At 45.8% G+C, this 18,952-nt stretch overlaps 1 long non-coding RNA gene across 1 annotated transcript; it reads left to right on the top strand.

Annotated features, from left to right (window-relative positions):
- The first annotated feature begins 2,631 nt into the window (after positions 1-2,631).
- Positions 2,632-6,955, top strand: LOC311605311. The gene is made up of 3 exons (XR_014781893.1): positions 2,632-2,929; positions 3,339-3,406; positions 6,754-6,955. It is a non-coding gene; the product is annotated as an uncharacterized lncRNA (long non-coding RNA).
- Positions 6,956-18,952: the final 11,997 nt, after the last annotated feature.

The following is an 18,952-nucleotide window of genomic DNA, read 5'->3' as shown; positions in this document are numbered from 1 at the left end:
TTAAATATAGTTGCAACTGCCTTGCTGAAGGAATTTGGAAGAATTCAAAGATGCTGGCGAGAGAAACCAAAGTACTATCTTTCTCATTTGCGGCTTAATAAGTCTTCTGCCATACAACGGACACAGTTAGACAGCTCTATTTTCTATTGTTTTACTTTTAAAAAGGCAATTATCCTTGGAGCTGATTTTCTCCTGGTAATACTTCAGCAATACAGACAACAGCAGCTCATACATGTTACTAAATACTTTGCCACCCAATCCTGTTTCTGAAACTGCATGTACTGTGAATACTATCTCAGTTGGGGTTTCTACTGCTGTGAAAGACACCCCATGACCACAGCAACTTTTATAAGTGAAAACATTTAATTAAGGCTGGCTTACAGATCAGAGGTTTAGCCCACAACATCATGGCACGAGGCACAGTGCTGTGTAGGCAGACAGGATGCTGGAGAGGGAGCTGAGAGTTCTGCATCTGGATCCTCAGGCAGTGGGAAAAGACAGCAAGCTATTAGGCCTGGCTTGAGCTCCTGAAACCGCAAAGTCTGCTCTCCAGTAACGCACTTCCTCCAGCAAGGCCACACCTCCAGTAATACCATTCCTTGTGAGTCTATACGGCCATTTTTATTTAGACCACCACAAATACCTTGTAAATTTAAGAGATTTACCAAACTACATAAAGTGCATTGTTATCCTTCCAGTTGCTAAAAATGTCCTTATTAACCTCTTTTTTTTTTTTTTTTGACACAGGGTTTCTCTGTGTAGCCTTGGCTGTCCTGGACTCGCTTTGTAGACCAGGCTGGCATTGAACTCACAGCAATCCACCTGCCTCCACCTTCTGAGTGCTGGGATTAAAGGCATGTGCCACCACTGTCCAGCTAATTAACCTCTTGCTTGGGCTCTGAGATAGGACAATTTGAGTATCTTTTATCCAAAGTGCTCAGGAATGGAGTACATCAGATTTTAGAGGGTTTTACTGTTGTTCACTTCTTTGTCTTTAGAATATGGAACACTTGTGTATGTTTCAATTATTAATCACCTTTAATCTAAAATTCTGAAATCTGAAGTATACCAAACCAGGCTTTAAGCTTCAGATTTCAAGACAGATGTTCAACTTACCCCACACATTTCAGTTTAGTGTTAGATCAATAGTTAACCTTCCACTAATATTTCATTTATTAGTTAAATTATACTGCTGCAAGACAAGCCCAAAGTCAGTGACAGTCAACTTCAAACTCACCTGTACAGCCAATGGCGGTCTGTGTGGTCTTTGCTCAAAGTTGCTCTCTCTGGAAATCCTGGTGGAAGTGAGCTCTGTCTGTGCTTATCTGGTGCTGCAGCTCACAGTGCTCAGTCTGGTGGTGCACATGCTTGTAATGCCCAGCATTCGGAAGGCTAAGGCAGAGGGATCATGAGTTCGAGGACAGCATAGAACACACATGAGTTCCAGCCCAGCTTGTTTTTTTTTTTTTTTTTCAGACAGAGTCTCTCTACATATCCCTGGCTGTTCTGGAACTCATTTCGTAAACCAAGCTGGCCTCAAATTCAGAGACCTGCCTGCTTCTGCCTTCTAAGTGCTGGGACTAATGGTGTGCACTCCCACACCCAGCTAAAAAAGATTTTTCAAGCCAAAACAAACAAACTATAATAAAACATACAGGCACAGTGATATGTGCCCACTGTCCCAGTACTCAAGAAGCTGAGGTGGGGATTGTGAATTTGGGGTCAGTCTTTGCTACATATTAAGATCCTGTCTCAAAGCCAATTATTTAAATGCAGTATGTAGTATAAAAACTACTTACCCTACATTTAACTGTGTTAGGTACTTAAAGTCATCTGGAGATGATTAAATATACGGGAGGGTAGCTTGGCATATGTATATGTGAACGCTATGCCACAGGTACGTGAGGGACTTGGACATCTGCAGATTTTATGCCGTGGCCTTTCTGGAACCAGCTATCAATGAGCACCAAAGGCAACTGTAGTCATTAGCCACATACACCTACTGAGACCGGAATGTGGCTCATCTGGCTAGAGAAACAATTGTGAAATGCATAAAATCTCATATTTAACATGAAAAAGTAAAATGTATTGAATAACTTAATTCCCTGTTGTATGATTGTTTCTTTTTACTTAATTAGGTTAAATTAGTGTTGTCTTTTGCCTTTGGACTGTAACTACTGAAATGGTTAGATTTTTGGTGGATGGCCCTAGCCACGAAAGGAAAGAGAAAGTATGCCAAAACATACAGTGGTTCTTCAAGTCTCCACTCACTGCTAACAACATCACTAACGTTTGTTTCTTTGTCCAAAACAAGTCACATGACCATGGGTAACTTTTTAGAGATAGGAAGTACTCCTGAACCATATATACCCAAGAGACTCAGCCAAAATGTCACAAAATATGTAAAAACATATGAGGAAGTAGAACCACATCAACCGAGCACCAGAAGCAGCCAAACCAGAAGAAACGGTTTTTGCATAAGCACATCCCAGGCAGCAGAAGGTCTGTGGGGGTGGGGCTCAGCGTACAGACAGGTAGGAACCCAGGGCAGGGAGCGCCCAGAGCACACAGCCAGCCCTGAGGGCTGTGCCGCACGGCAGGTCTGCTGTCTCAGCCTGCTCAAACCACTCATGCACAGGGGCAAAGCTGTTGATTTTCTAGCAATGCAGCATGTCACCTTAGAGAAAGTCACAGGCAGATTAAAAGCAAAATAACTTAGATGCTGTAGAAAGAGGCAGAAAAGGGGCCTCACACTGCACCAGAAGAGGCAGGATGAATGAACCACAAGAAGAGATGCACAAGATTGCAGAGCATTGAGGAGACCTCGGTGTTGGGGGTAACCTACAGCCATGGTGAAGATCCTTCCTGTTCACTCCTCTCTGCAGCAGGATGTGACTCCTGGCTTAGTCAGGGGGCTACGGTGGGAGAGGTATGAGGATGCGTCTGCCGGAACTGCTTACCGTAAGGAAAAGCAGATACAGTTTTTGAGTCTCATGGACCACACCAACGGAGACCTGATGTTGCAAGGCGCACCTCGACCTCACAACCCATTGTCAGTGGAGCATTCACTGGTCGAGAAGTCACTGTAGCGGACCCAGAACCAGGCAGTTCTCTTGTTTCTGCCTTCCACGGACTATGCCACACACTGACTGGCAAGAGTTAGCAAAGGAGGCTTAGCGCATGAGTCATCACAACGCTCACTAGTCAAGGAAAGACAATTAGTCTCCCAAGTCATGGTTAGAAGGGTAGTTTTCCTGAGTGTTCACACTACTGTTGTGTTTTGTTGATATTAACTTGGGGTCAATGCTTGAAGTTTACTCCTTCCTTTTATCTTACAGATAATGTGTTGACCTTACGTGGGGGAAGGAAAGCTCACCAGAAAGAACAGGGAGGCACGGGAAACCAGGTTTGTTGTTTTGCTTATTTTGTTTGGGGGCAGCTGGTTTTGACTTGGTTTTGAGACAAGGACTCACTATGTGGCTCTGGTTCACCTGGAGCTCACTCTGTAGACCAGGCTAGTCTCAGCCGCACAAAGATCCGCCTCCATCTGCCTCCTGAGTTCTGCGGTTAGAGGCATGCGCCACCACACCTGTCTTGAGCCCAGCTTTCTAATAGGAAGGAGGCAGAGCTGAGTCACCTGCTCAGGGCCACTAGGCTCCTGTGTGAAAGAGAAACAGAGTAGTGTATTTTTTTTTACATGAGGCCTTAAGAAAGGATGGGGGGGCATAAGGAAAAGGCTGAAGGGGAAGAGCTGGGAAGAAGGGCCTCTGACCTTCCTTTCCTCTCCCTCACTCCCTAAAAGTACTACTACTCATTCCATGAATTTATTATCTTTCTTCTTTTTGTGTGTGTGGTGTGTATGCATGTATATTCACGTGCAGGTGCATGCACATATGTGTGCATATGTAGAAGCCTAAAGTTCACGTCAGGAATCCTCCTCCATCCCTGTTCCACCTCATGTGTGAAGTGGGCTCTCTCAGTCAGGTCAGAGCTCCCGTGTTAGCCTGCTCAGTCCTGAAACCTCCTGGCCCTGCCTTCGGAGGCTGGAGTGACTGGTTGCCTGCTATGTCTGCCAAGAATTTACTTCTACCTCAAGCTCCACTGGTTTTCTTTTCATTTCCATGACGTGCCTTAGAGATTCTTCACAAATGGATCTTGGGTTGTTGTTGTTGTTGTTGTTGTTGTTGTGTTAGCCATCGCTCTTTGAGGTTTCCTTCCATTCCCTGGCCAGAGGCTTGCCTATAGAAGACACTTTATTATTTCCTGAGTGTCAATACACATTTTATTGTTTGGTCTACCAGAATTCTACCATCTAGTTGTCTAAGGTTAAATGGCCGCCTAAGAAGTTTCTCAGCTGAGGATTGGGGGGTGTGGCTTCTGTAGGAGGCACCATACAGGTCTAGACATTGCTCAGTTGACTGGAGCTAACTTGCCTCATTGCATGAGCAGGAATGTATTTCGGCTTGTGCTTCACGGCCTAACCCAGATGCTGGTCACTCATTCTCCTCAGCAGGAGTCCATTTGGTGGCTTTAGATCACAACTAAGGGTGTTCCTCCGAGAACAGGGCAGGACAGACTGCCTCTAGAGCACAGGTTAAAACTTCCTAGTGTTGTGCTGACCTCAACCATAAAATTATTTCATTACTACTTCATAACTGTAAGTTTGCCTCTGTTATGAGTCATACTGAAAATATCTGATATGTAGGATAGCTGATGTGACCTGCCCCTCCCCATGAAAGGGTCATTTGACCCTCTCCCAAAAGGGACATTACCCACACTAACCACTGCTCTAGAGGTTTGCTGGAGATCTGACAGGAAAGGCGAAGAGCTTCCACTGTTTCCTCAGTGCTGACCAGCACACACTAGGACATATGGATCACATCAAAATAAACAACTATTTTACAATACAGTCATGCACCACATAGAAACACTGCAGTCAGGGACACCATCGATTATAAAGGAGGGGAAATTGTTACCACCTAGTGATATTACAGCCATCTTGACTACCTGTCACAGTGCACTGCTTACTTATTGGTGGTGATGCAGAATAATCAAACACACTGTGCTGCCCATTACATAACGTACAGCACAGGGGCCCTTACTGTGCAAGGCACAGGGACCAGAGTTTGGATCCCAGCACTCATGAGAAGGGCAGGCATGATCTTCTGAGGCCCCCATTACTCCAGAGCTGCAGAAAGCAAAGACAAGAGAATCACTAGAGTTTGCTGGCTTCCAAGCTAGCCAAAGAACTCAAGCCCCACGCTCAGCAAGAGACCTTTCCTCAAAGAAACAGGGTGGAATATGACAGAGAAGAAGAAGCAATGCCTTCCTCTGGCCTCCATGCATACACAAGTGCACACACATGCATAAACATACACAGGTCCACATACAATACATATACATATATATAGAGACATATAAGTGAAATAAAATAATAAAAATTTTAAAAAGCACAGTATACAATTATGTATAGTACATAGTATTTTTATAATAAATGACTATATTATTGATGTGTATTTACTCAACTATACTTTTTAATCATTATTTTAAGGTTTGCCCCTTATATGAAAAGGTTTACTGTAAACCAGTAAACATCATGTTATACACTCAAACAGCTTCCTGTATCTTATTCCCGCACTCCCTGGATACATCAGGATGCCATATGAAGTGACTGACCCACACCATCTAAGCGTGTAACAGTACACTGAGTTCTTAAGACAATCACCCAACCGCAAGGTTGCCAGAACATCTTCTACTGTATGTGCCTGAATGCCCACAAAAGTTCCCTACAATGTGAAGAATCTGAGAAATTGCATCATATTGTTGGCAACACACCCAGACAGGAACACAGGTCAAGAGGCAATGTGTGACAAGACAGGCAGGGCTGTGCCAAGGCTAGCTGGGTTGCACATGTAGAGTGAGTCTGCCTACGGTGCCGGTGCCAGTCACCTGAGCCCTGGCTCCAACAAATGACTCAAGGAGCTCCTGGAGCAACGCAGGAGGTAAAAGGCTGAGTGTTCCAGGGAGCCTTTCTATACATTGTGCAGGGTACCTGGTTTTGATATTAATGCTCATGGCACAGAGAAAGCAAAACCAGACATTGCCTGTGGAAACAGAACATGAAACTAGCAGGAAACTGGCTCCTGGGAAGGAAAGGGCCCAGGAAGCTAGTGGAGCCAAAAAAAAAAAAAAAAAAAATGCAGGCTGGAACATAGAATATGTCCAACATTGGAATCATGTTTTTGACTGGGACTTTATTCTAAAGAACTAGTAGCCTAGGGCTTAGCACATTATAGGACTTTGGAAAATATTGATAAATAAGTGAATAATGTGGAAGGCATTCTATAATGAGCAAAGGCTATATTTGTATCTATACAATGTGACATGAAATTTCACTCACACTTAATTTTTTTCTTATAAGCTGTCATATATTTATAGATTACCATATCATGTTTCAATATGCATATATACTATATGACATTCAAATTGGGGAAGGTATGTCTCCTCTAACACTTATCAGCTCTTTGCACTTAAAACATGCACAGCTCCTTTTTCTAACTTTACTGTAATAAGTCATACATTACCATTATCTACAGTCACCTTACTGTCAATTGTAATTTTATAATATAATTATTAAAATGTTAAACTATAGAATTTATCCATACAACAATTAAACTAACAACTACACACTGCCTATATCCAGAGCCCTGAATGTTTTGCTTATATTAACTCATTTAATTGTCATACTGCTAGGAGGTAACGAATGGCCATAAAGAAGTCTTTGTAAGCTCAACCCAATGCATGGACTCAGAGTGACCGCAGGCCACCAGCCTAGGCCTGGGCTCAGAGTGACCGCAGGCCACCAGCCTAGGCATGGACTCAGAGTGACCGCAGGCCACCAGCCTAGGCATGGGCTCAGAGTGACCGCAGGCCACCAGCCTAGGCGTGGGCTCAGAGTGACCGCAGGCCACCAGCCTAGGCGTGGACTCAGAGTGACCGCAGGCCACCAGCCTAGGCGTGGGCTCAGAGTGACCGCAGGCCACCAGCCCAGGCGTGGGCTCAGAGTGACAGCAGGCCACCAGCCCAGGCGTGGGCTCAGAGTGACCGCAGGCCACCAGCCCAGGCGTGGGCTCAGAGTGACCGCAGGCCACCAGCCCAGGCGTGGGCTCAGAGTGACCGCAGGCCACCAGCCCAGGCGTGGGCTCAGAGTGACCGCAGGCCACCAGCCCAGGCGTGGGCTCAGAGTGACCGCAGGCCACCAGCCCAGGCGTGGGCTCAGAGTGACCGCAGGCCACCAGCCCAGGCGTGGGCTCAGAGTGACCGCAGGCCACCAGCCCAGGCGTGGGCTCAGAGTGACCGCAGGCCACCAGCCCAGGCGTGGGCTCAGAGTGACCGCAGGCCACCAGCCCAGGCGTGGGCTCAGAGTGACCGCAGGCCACCAGCCCAGGCGTGGGCTCAGAGTGACCGCAGGCCACCAGCCCAGGCGTGGGCTCAGAGTGACCGCAGGCCACCAGCCCAGGCGTGGGCTCAGAGTGACCGCAGGCCACCAGCCCAGGCGTGGGCTCAGAGTGACCGCAGGCCACCAGCCCAGGCGTGGGCTCAGAGTGACCGCAGGCCACCAGCCCAGGCGTGGGCTCAGAGTGACCGCAGGCCACCAGCCCAGGCGTGGGCTCAGAGTGACCGCAGGCCACCAGCCCAGGCGTGGGCTCAGAGTGACCGCAGGCCACCAGCCCAGGCGTGGGCTCAGAGTGACCGCAGGCCACCAGCCCAGGCGTGGGCTCAGAGTGACCGCAGGCCACCAGCCCAGGCGTGGGCTCAGAGTGACCGCAGGCCACCAGCCCAGGCGTGGGCTCAGAGTGACCGCAGGCCACCAGCCCAGGCGTGGGCTCAGAGTGACCGCAGGCCACCAGCCCAGGCGTGGGCTCAGAGTGACCGCAGGCCACCAGCCCAGGCGTGGGCTCAGAGTGACCGCAGGCCACCAGCCCAGGCGTGGGCTCAGAGTGACCGCAGGCCACCAGCCCAGGCGTGGGCTCAGAGTGACCGCAGGCCACCAGCCCAGGCGTGGGCTCAGAGTGACCGCAGGCCACCAGCCCAGGCGTGGGCTCAGAGTGACCGCAGGCCACCAGCCCAGGCGTGGGCTCAGAGTGACCGCAGGCCACCAGCCCAGGCGTGGGCTCAGAGTGACCGCAGGCCACCAGCCCAGGCGTGGGCTCAGAGTGACCGCAGGCCACCAGCCCAGGCGTGGGCTCAGAGTGACCGCAGGCCACCAGCCCAGGCGTGGGCTCAGAGTGACCGCAGGCCACCAGCCCAGGCGTGGGCTCAGAGTGACCGCAGGCCACCAGCCCAGGCGTGGGCTCAGAGTGACCGCAGGCCACCAGCCCAGGCGTGGGCTCAGAGTGACCGCAGGCCACCAGCCCAGGCGTGGGCTCAGAGTGACCGCAGGCCACCAGCCCAGGCGTGGGCTCAGAGTGACCGCAGGCCACCAGCCCAGGCGTGGGCTCAGAGTGACCGCAGGCCACCAGCCCAGGCGTGGGCTCAGAGTGACCGCAGGCCACCAGCCCAGGCGTGGGCTCAGAGTGACCGCAGGCCACCAGCCCAGGCGTGGGCTCAGAGTGACCGCAGGCCACCAGCCCAGGCGTGGGCTCAGAGTGACCGCAGGCCACCAGCCCAGGCGTGGGCTCAGAGTGACCGCAGGCCACCAGCCCAGGCGTGGGCTCAGAGTGACCGCAGGCCACCAGCCCAGGCGTGGGCTCAGAGTGACAGCAGGCCACCAGCCCAGGCATGGGCTCAGAGTGACAGCAGGCCAGCAGCCTAGGCATGGGCTCAGAGTGACCGCAGGCCACCAGCCTAGGCAGAGAGACAAGGAATCGGAGCCAGACCTCTGTCACCATCGTCGAGCAGCTGCTGGCCTTATTTTACTTTCTTTTGAGGCAGAGTCTCACTATGTAACTCTGGCTCTCTAAAACTCATTATGACTATTCGGTTCTTGAAGCAAACGGGTAGGACCGTGGACATGCGATCGGTATGTAAGCACAGCATTCGCCCCGGCTTAGTCCAGTGTATCACTCTGCACCAAAGGGAGTTTCCATACACCCCAAGCCTCTGTGGGCACACAGCTCCCTTATTATTACTATCTGGCCACAGTGTGGTTCATTTGTTATACTTGGTCAGACAATATTGTTAATACATTATTACTTACCGACATACAAGGTCTACAGTCTTTGTGGTGTGCATTCTGCACATCCTGATAGGTGTATAAATATACGAGTAGGTGTCCACTAGGACAAATAGCATCATGTGATATAGTTTTAGTGTATTAAGAGTTCTCTCTGTGCCACTTCCACCACCTGGCACACACTAATCTCTGCAATGTCTCTGTAGTCTTTCCTTCCCCCAGAATGCCATACACAGGCACATCCTGTGCTGAGCCCCCAGAATGGCTTCTTTCAATTAGCGACCTGCACTTAGCCTTATGGTTTAATAGGTCACCTCTTTGTAGTGCTGGGCAATGTTCCATTGTGTGGATTCACACTCAGTTTATCAATTCATTTGTCACATGATGTATTGACTGCTTTTTCCATGTTTGGTCCATTTGGAACAAAGCTTCTGTAAACATCCGCACACAGAGTTTTGTGTGGATATGCATTTTTAAATTAATTTTTGTAAAATATCCAGGGGTGTGATTGCTGAACAATGATGTTAATATCCTCTGTAGGATTTTTTTTCTTTTCCTACTTACTTCAAGTTTAAAGTAGTTTACCAGAAACAAACAAAAAGGAGGCTTTCATAGATATGCTTTCAAGGATACCATAAGGTGAATAGCTGGTTGCTGAGGTCGCCACACTCACAAAAGCCTCAGGTAATGCACCACACCACCTATTTACGGCTCAGTTCTTCCTCCCAGCCCAGATATGGTTTACTAACCAAGGCTCATTTTTACAACAAATATATGGCAGTAACACACTTAATATTTTTACATATTCCAAGTTACTAGGAGAAAAGATTGTCAAGTGTGTTTGGATTTCCCAGAGGATTAACAAATTTTGTCGAGTTCTTTGCTCACAGTTTTATCATTTATGGTTTTAAAATGAGAAGCATAAGCATCAGGTATCATCGGGCAGCTCGCTACAGCCACAGACTCACACACACTGGAACCAAGATGCAGACTCAGGCGTTTAGCCACAGGGTCCATTTAGCTGTGTTGTATCCCACTGCCCTCCACAGCTCCCTCCTCCAACAATGGATATACTCCTGATGTAAGTAGCTCCTTGGCCAATATGCCTGAAATATTAGACAGTGAGCCTGAAGCCATTAAACTAGCCGTACTGGTGATTCTTTTTAAAAGGCCTGTTTCCATGCTCTGGGGGGAATTTTTCAAAGCCCTGATTGGAGTGGGAAGGTCCCTAGGACTTGTGGGAATTCTCAGGGGCTTACAGGTGGCCTCTGACTCAGGCCCCTGTGCCACGGCTTATTTACTTTACTTTCCATAGAAACCCCTATGCAGGAGTTTAATTGTTTTGCTGAATGTCACAAGGAACCAATCACATCAAACCTTTTTGTGACCTCCATAAAATTTTCTGAATGTGGATGGTGTCACAGGAGAGTTATCTTGCACAGTTCCTAGTATGATACTAGACATGGCATTCACTCATGTCCCTGTCACTTTCCTCCCTCGTCACAAGAAGTATGTGATGTGACTAAGATCCTTGGTGTATGTTTGTTTTGATTTTTAGTCTTCCTTCTGCTACAGCTGACCAAGTGGGCAGAAAGGGCAGCATCCACTTTCCGTTTAACAGCAATTGTGTTTTTCCTATAAGCCCCAAATCTGCCATCCAGAAATCATTTTACCCTTTTGTTCTACAGTATCACCAAATGTTCATTAAGTTTGGGTCTGAAAAGCACTTTGTTTACAATGCTTTTGCTAGTGACTGGCCAATGCTGTGGCTGGCAAAACAAAACAAAACCGAAATAAAACACCTTAAAATGGCACATTTCTTTTCTTATTCTTCAACTAATATTTTCAGATACGTCATGAGATGAAATTTAGGTCAGATGTGAAGTTCCCTGGACTCACTGGATCTTAGTTCAATCAAGCATTCTGACTGTCTCTTATATAAGGCACCAACTGGGTAATAGAAGAGACTTCAAATTAAGTGTGATTCTGCCACTGACACAGAGACTAGAACCAAGACAAATAGAAGATAGTTTCACACAAGATGGGAGAAGACCCTGAGGGATAGAATTGTGAGCTTTCTGCTACTTTGACAGCACATTCAAGGTTTAAAAGAAAATGCTCTTTGGGTCACGGCCTTAGAAGTTCTGGTCCATGCTTACTCAGTATCATGGCCTTCAGCCTATGGTGAAAAGTGTGTCAGTGCAGGAAACTTGTTCATTCCATGGAAGCCTGACAGTAGAGGTAAGGATGGGGGGGACAGGGCTGGCATCCCTACAAGGGCATGCTCTCTTACCACCTCCCAAGAGCACAACCTTCTAGGGACCAACCCTTCCACCATAACCTTTGGGGGACATTTACTATCTAGACCATAACATGAACTGAAGAGAGAGAAGCCATTGTATCCAGCTGTGAATATTATGAGATGGCATTAGGATTTTGTCTTCAAAGACTAAATTGAAAATTGATAAGCAGGGATGGTATAGAGAATATTCAACATGGGATGGCCATAAAAAAGGCAAATGAGAAAGAAAGAAGTGTAATCAGAAGTCAGCAGTGTGTTCTGCTTGGCAGAAGCATAACGTGCTAAGGTCAGGTTTTCGGTCAGGACTGTGGGGAGGGCAGGTTAGAGGTGGAGAGGTCCCTAACCTCCTGCGGTGCAGAAAATCTTCCACAAAACAGAGAAGCAAAATATAAGCTGAGGCTGGAAAACCTTCTGGTCTTAAAACTATAAGCAGCTTTACATCCTGGCACAGAGGATAGAACTCACATTTGGATCCAAATTGCTCATAAACATCATTTTAACAGGCCTTTTAATTGTGTAGGCTTAAGGGCAAAATCTTACTATTTTTCTTTTTTGCTTATTTGTTTGTTCTTTTTAATTTTTCTTTTTTACATATACATTTATATTATTACACCTATATAAAATAAACTACACACAGCAAGAAGAGCAACAGAATATTCAGGAATTACATTCATGTTACATTCATAGTGTTTTAGCTGTTTGCATTTGGCAACCTTGAAAAAACATTTTCCTGTCTTGGTGAGTATACAATTCTGAATGTAACTCAATATCTATCATATCACATCTCTATTAACTTAAAACATCTATCTAGACCTAAAAACATCTTAACACCTAAACAACTAAGCTTAATTGTGAAACTAAACTATTTTGTCTCTAACCCCATCAGAGACTTGAGAAGGAGTAAAATTAATTACCTGAGTAAACATTATTTTTCTTAAAGAAAGGCAATAAAGTACGCCAAATACAAATGCTTTGGATGGTCTATTTAGTAGTTAAATTGGGTACATCTTAAGCTCAATTGTGCTCCTGGAAAGCTATAATTCTTTTCCTCAATTTGTATTCAAAAATTATGTCTGAAAATTACCAGTTGTTGATGAGATAGCTGTTTATAGGTTCATGCCCAAGTATATGTTTACAGATCAGGAGTAAAACCCTGTCTGTAGGAGGGTATTTAGCTTGGTTCAGTGCATCCTGGCTAGATTCTTGTCTCTCTCACACAGTGCCATCCACGCCTGCACAGCCTAACTCTAGTAAGCACAGCCTCGGGGTAGGCTCAGTCATGGAAGCCACATTAGTTGCAAGCAGTGGGATACCAGGCAAAGGGATGGATGGCCATCAGTTTACTCATCAAGAGAAGACAGGGAGAAGATAAAGCGATGGCGCCCACATGACAATCCCGGACAGCAGCCAGACAGGAGAACTCAGGCTTCTCCTCCACATCATAACTTAGCCCTGGGTACCTGGAGAAGCAGCCTGGAGAATTAGCCACATAAATCCAGATAAAGCGTGGAGAAGGGCTGCTCTAGGGTCAAAGATGCACGGGAGTAGCAAGTAGTAGAAGTGGTGGCTTCTGAGTTTGGAAAGAAGTTGCCACCTAGGGCACTAATTATGGAAGGAATTGGGGACATGTGAATACAGAGCAGATGCTATTACATACATACAGTGTTTCCCACACCTGCGCAGCCTAACATTAGTAAGCATGGTCTGCAGGTGGGAGTCTGGGCTTAAATCCTACACAAACAGGAATGTAGATTGCTACTAAAATTCTTGCATCTTACTCTTCAGTTGTAGATACATAAAAAGGATGCTTTTGCCTTTAAGAGGTGCTTAGGAAATATGACCAGGAATTAAGGAGTGAAGGGCCAAGATATTCACACAACGTATCCTTCCAATGCTGTGTCTGTAGAGGTAATGTGAGAGAGAAAACAAGTATGGCAATTAAGAATGGCAATTTCATTGGTAAGGAGTCAGTTCATAACAATTTATCAACACAATGTGATTTGAAGATAATACTTACTATAAAAGTAGATATTTGCACATATCAAACAGTATATTTTGAGAAGGTCTGGGATAGACACACCATGTGTTTTTCTACTCAATGCTGCACTCAGGGGCATGTTTATTAGCATGCATTAATATTTCCTGTGTCTTGTGATGGTGACGTAGAGGTAAAGCTTCTGTTGTTTTAAAGGTTATGATGAGCAGCTATGCTACTTGGCATTCCCACTTCTCTTGCTGCTCTGAGAACTTACTGACTTAAGTCATTTTTTTGTGTGTCCCTAACATGTAGCCATGTAATGATGGATCATGATCAAATAAAAGAAATGAACCAGAATAGCTGTATAAATAATGGTTAACAGGAAGGACCATCACTTTCAGAGATATGGGCTGGGCTTCACAGTATTAGAAGAGAATTGCTAGCAGCAGTCTCCCTTGGCTATGGATCCTCCATGCAGCATTATCAACAAGCCAAGCAAGCTGTGGCCACAGGTCAAAGAACAGCAATATCAGAGATCAAAGGGATACAAATTAAAAGGAAGAAGTCAAAGGATCGCTATTCGCAGATGACGTGATAGTGTACATAAGTGACCCCCAAAATTCTACCAGAGAACTCCTACAGCTGATAAACACCTTCAGCAAAGTGGCTGGATACAAAATTAACTTAAAAAAATCAGTATCCCTGTTTTATACAACTGATGCTCCACTATACAACACGGACATTTGCTCAACTATGTTTATAGAAGTTTATCCATAACAGCCAGAAACTAGGGGGGGAAAACCAGATGCCCCTCAACCGAAGAATGGATAAAGAAAATGTGGTACATTTACACAATGGAATACTACTCAGCTGTTAAAACAAGGACATCTTTAAAGTTGCAGGAAAATGGATGGAACTAGAAAAAAAATCATCCTGAGTGAGGTAACCCAAGCCCCAAAAGACATGCATGGTATGTGCTCACTTATAAGTGGATATTGCCATTAATAACAGGATAACCATGATACAATCCACAGACCCAAAGAATAGAAGTTACAAGGAGGACTCAAGGGAGGATGCTTGAATCTCATGTGGAAAGGGAAATAAAACGGGTGGATGGATAAAGGGCACTGGTAGGAGAGGGGCTGGACAGGGGACCAGGGGTGGGGTTATGAGGAGGGCAAGCAGGAGAGAGAGGGCTGTGTGACAGAATGGAAAGCAGAGGTGGAGGCATCACTGGGATTTGCCAGAGACCTGGGACAGGGGAGGACACAGGAAGTCTATGAGAGTCACCCTAGCTGAGACTTCTAGCAGCAGAGGACACGGAGCCTCAAGTGGCCACCTCCTATAGCCAGGCAGGACTTCCAGGTGGAGGGATAAGGACACCAACCCATCCACAAAATCTTTGACACAAAGTTTGTCCTGCCTACAAGATATGCAGGACAAGGACAGAGCAAAGATAGAAGGAATGGCCAACCAAAGACTGGCCCTAATTGAGACCCATCCCATGGGAGAGAACCAGTCCCTGGCACTATTAACGATACTCTGCTGTGCTTGTAGACAGAAGCCTAGCATAACTCCTCTGAGAGGCTTCACATGGCAGCTGATTGAAACAGATGCAGAGGCCCACATACAAACATCAGGCAGAGCTCAGAGAGTCCTATGAAAGAATTAGGGAAGTGGTGTGTGTGTGTGTGTGTGTGTGTGTGTGTGTGTGTGTGTGTGTGTTTATACCCAAATTACTGCTACTGTCCCCTTTGGTAGGAGAAGCGTCTCTGTTTTAGTGGTCTGTGATAACCACACAGGCTCATAACTGAACAACGTGATGAGAGTAACAGCTGAATGCGCATCCATAAATGGAACATCAATAGACCCCAAGGGACAGGAGATAGTGTGGAAATGGGGCAGAAAGAATGTAAGAGGTGGAGCATGGGGGGAGCTCATGGGGCCCCACCCTTCCTTGAGGACTTACACTGTCAATAGATGGCATGGGAAGGAGAGAGATTTCCTTGGTGCCCATGTCTCTTTAAATAACCATTCACCTGTGTTCCTATAAGTAGCTCTAGTGTGACTGTAACTCACTGGGTCATGGAGGAGCAGTATTAGGAGAACTGATTGGGAAAGGAAAGGAAACAGGAAGGACAAAGGGGGACAAGAGAGGGTAATGGGAGTGGATATTATCAAATACATTATACACACATGTGAAAATTCTACCACGAAACTCAATGCGTATAATTAACGTACATTGTTTTAAAAAGTGATGAGTTTAAGACCAGATAGTTTAGTTTAGTTATACTAGCTGGGAATGTATTAAGTGTGTGTGTGTGTGTGTGTGTGTGTGTGTGTGTGTGTGTGTGTGTGTACTGTAGGCAAAGTAAGAAGAGAATATAATTTGTATATACTAGCCAAGGCCTAAATAAACCATCTGTCCATTTTAAAAACTAAAATCATCTTTCTAAAATTTTCTTCCATTTTTGAGGTTGCCATCAACAAAACTCAAAATTCTACAAGGAGCAGGAAAGCCTTTTGGGGAGGTAGGGCTAGTTTTTGGTTTTCAAGACAGGGTTTCTCTGTGTAGCCTTGGCTGTCCTGGACTCACCTTGCAGGCCTTGAACTCATAGAGATCCACTTGCCTTTGCCTCCCCGAGTGCTAGAATTACAGGTGTCAGCCACCACGCCTGACATAGGGAACCCTTTTAATTTTATTCTCATCCCAGCATTTTGACACCTTAACTATGATTTCATGAACAAATAAACAAATGAGATCCAAAGCCAAGAAGTGCTCCATACATTATTGATGTAAATATGGCCGCCACCTAAAGGAAAAGGACATGGGCAATAAGTATATTATGGAAATCACTATGGCAGTTCCTCAGGAAGATGGGAATCAATCAACCTCAAGATCCAGTTACCCAACTCCTGGGCATATCCCCAAAGGATGCTTTATCCTAATGCAGGGACACTTGTTCAACAATGTTCATTCCTGCTCTACTCAAAATAGCCAGGAATTAAAAATATCTTGATGCCCCTCAAAGAAAATATGGTACATTTATACATGGAGTATTACTTAGCTCTTTAAAAAATGAAATCATGAAATTTTCAGGCAAATGGATAGAACTAGAAAAAAAATCATTCTGAGTGAGGTAATCCAGACTCAGAAAGATAAATGTGGTATGTATTTGCTTATATATCTGGCTATTGGCCATTGAATAAATTATAACCAAGACCCAGAGAGGTCAGGGATAGAGGAAGGGACTGGGGGGAGATATGTTGATCACACTGAGAGGAAGAAATAAAATAGATTTTATGGGTAAACTGAAGGGCGGTGGGATATGAATGGGAGGAAGAAGGGAATGATAAAGACAGCTGGAACTGAGGGGCACTTGAGGGGCAGGATGGAGGGGCAGGATGGAGGGGCGGTATGGAGGGGCAGGACGGAGGGGCAGGATGGAGGGGCAGTATGGAGGGGCAGGACGGAGGGGCAGGACGGAGGGGCAGGACGGAGGGGCAGGACGGAGGGGCAGGATGGAGGGGCAGGATGGAGGGGCAGGATGGAGGGGCAGGATGGAGGGGCAGTATGGAGGGGCAGGATGGAGGGGCAGGATGGAGGGGCAGGATGGAGGGGCAGGATGGAGGGGCAGGATGGAGGGACAGGATGGAGGGGCAGGATGGAGGGGCAGTATGGAGGGGCAGGATGGAAACCTGGTGCAGAGAAAACGTCCTGTAATATATGAAGGCAGTTGTAATAAAGGTCCTAAACAATGAGGGAGATGCAGTGCTTCATCCAAGTGAGTTGTTGGCCGAAAGGTTCCCATCTAGATCCCCAAACAACACAGGCTGTTGCCAAGGCAACAGGCTGCCCTCCACAAACTGACCCATTGCTGAAGACAACACCCACACAACTCATTGAGCATGAAGAGGTTGAGCTGGTGCCTACACAGAGCCTTCACCCTCGTGTTCTGGCATCTTTGACACACAAAGGGAGTCCTCAGGCTACCAGGAAAGAAATGAAAACACCAGTCCAACCACAAAATCTCTGATCTACAAACTGTCCTGACTGCAAAATATGCGAAGGCAATGGTGACGCAAAGTTTACGGTAATAACCAACCAACATCTGATTTGGCTTAACACACACTCCATGAGATGGAGCCCACACTTGACACTGCTGAGTGACAGAGAACCACAGACTAGATAGCCTAGATACCTGGGGAAAACCCAAATACTACTGGTCTAAAAAAAAAAAAGTAACAAAATGAATCCTAATGATATTCAACTATACTCATAGATTGGTGCCTCGTTCAACAATCATCAGAGACCTTTTCTCCTGCTGCATATGAGACCAGAGACCTTGGAACACACAGCTCTAGACAAGATGCTGACTCAAATCCCTCCCCTCAGAGTTTAGGAACCCCTGAGGAAGAGGGGGCAGAGGGAGTAGGGTAGGCAGAGGGGATGAAGGTCGCCAAGAGAACAGGGCCTTTTAAATCAACTGAGTAAAGATCCTATGAACTCACAGATACTGAAGCAGCAAGCACAGCGCCTACACGGGTCTGCACCGGGTCATCTGTGTATATATTATAGCATTTAGCTTAGTATTTTTAGGGGACTCCTAAGTGTGAGAATTAGTGAGTCTCCGATTCTTGGTGTGTTCTTTTGCAGCTCTTTTATTTTGTTGTTGTTGGCTTGTTTTGTCCAACCTGGATATGATGTTTGGTTTTTTTTGTTTTTGTTTTGTTTTTAATCTTACAAGGTTTTTTTTTTAAATGTTTTGTTGTTATCTCGTAGAATCCTGTTCTTTTCTAATGAGAGACAGAAAAGTGGATCCAGATAGGAGAAAATGTGGGGAGGAGCTGGGAGCAGGAGAAAAGGGAAAAGTATTCAGATTATATTGTGTGAGAAAAAGAATCTATGTTTGATAAAAGGGAAAATGTTATATGAAATTGAAAAAAATAAAAGAACACTAACTTTCCACAAAAAAGTACTAATTTGTGTTTAAATATTAAAATATAGAGATCTTAAGTTTGTGTTTGGCAGTTGATAAAAGATTAATTGGTAAAAGCAAAAAGAGGGCTAATCATTTCCCATTGAGCCTTGTGTTCCTGGCCTTTGAGATAGTCATGAGATTGGAAAAGCTAAAATCGAGACTTTCCTGGAATCATAGATGAGAGGGAATATTATAAGACCCACTGCTTCTGGAAACATTGACATCACAGATGACGACATGTAACTGTTATGCACAAGAAGACAGGTGTTAGAGGGAAATAGTTAAAACAGTCTCCTAACCCTACAAACAGGAAAGAAGAAGGTATTGTAAATCCGCTTATTCATGAACTTGTGGAGAGCCTTCCACTTGTGGAAGACTGGGTACAGGATTTTATTACATAAAAAGTAAAAATAAGGCACAGTTCTTAGAGAAGGCAAGCACGTAGAGTAATATCCGGGCAAGCACAATGATGTGATTCTGTGTAAGATTTTATCAGATCTGACGTTAGGAGCATG

Source organism: Acomys minous, assembly GCF_964271855.1.
Source record: "Acomys minous genome assembly, chromosome: 9".
Taxonomy (NCBI): domain Eukaryota; kingdom Metazoa; phylum Chordata; class Mammalia; order Rodentia; family Muridae; genus Acomys; species Acomys minous.
This window is presented reverse-complemented; position numbering and strand designations above follow the sequence as displayed.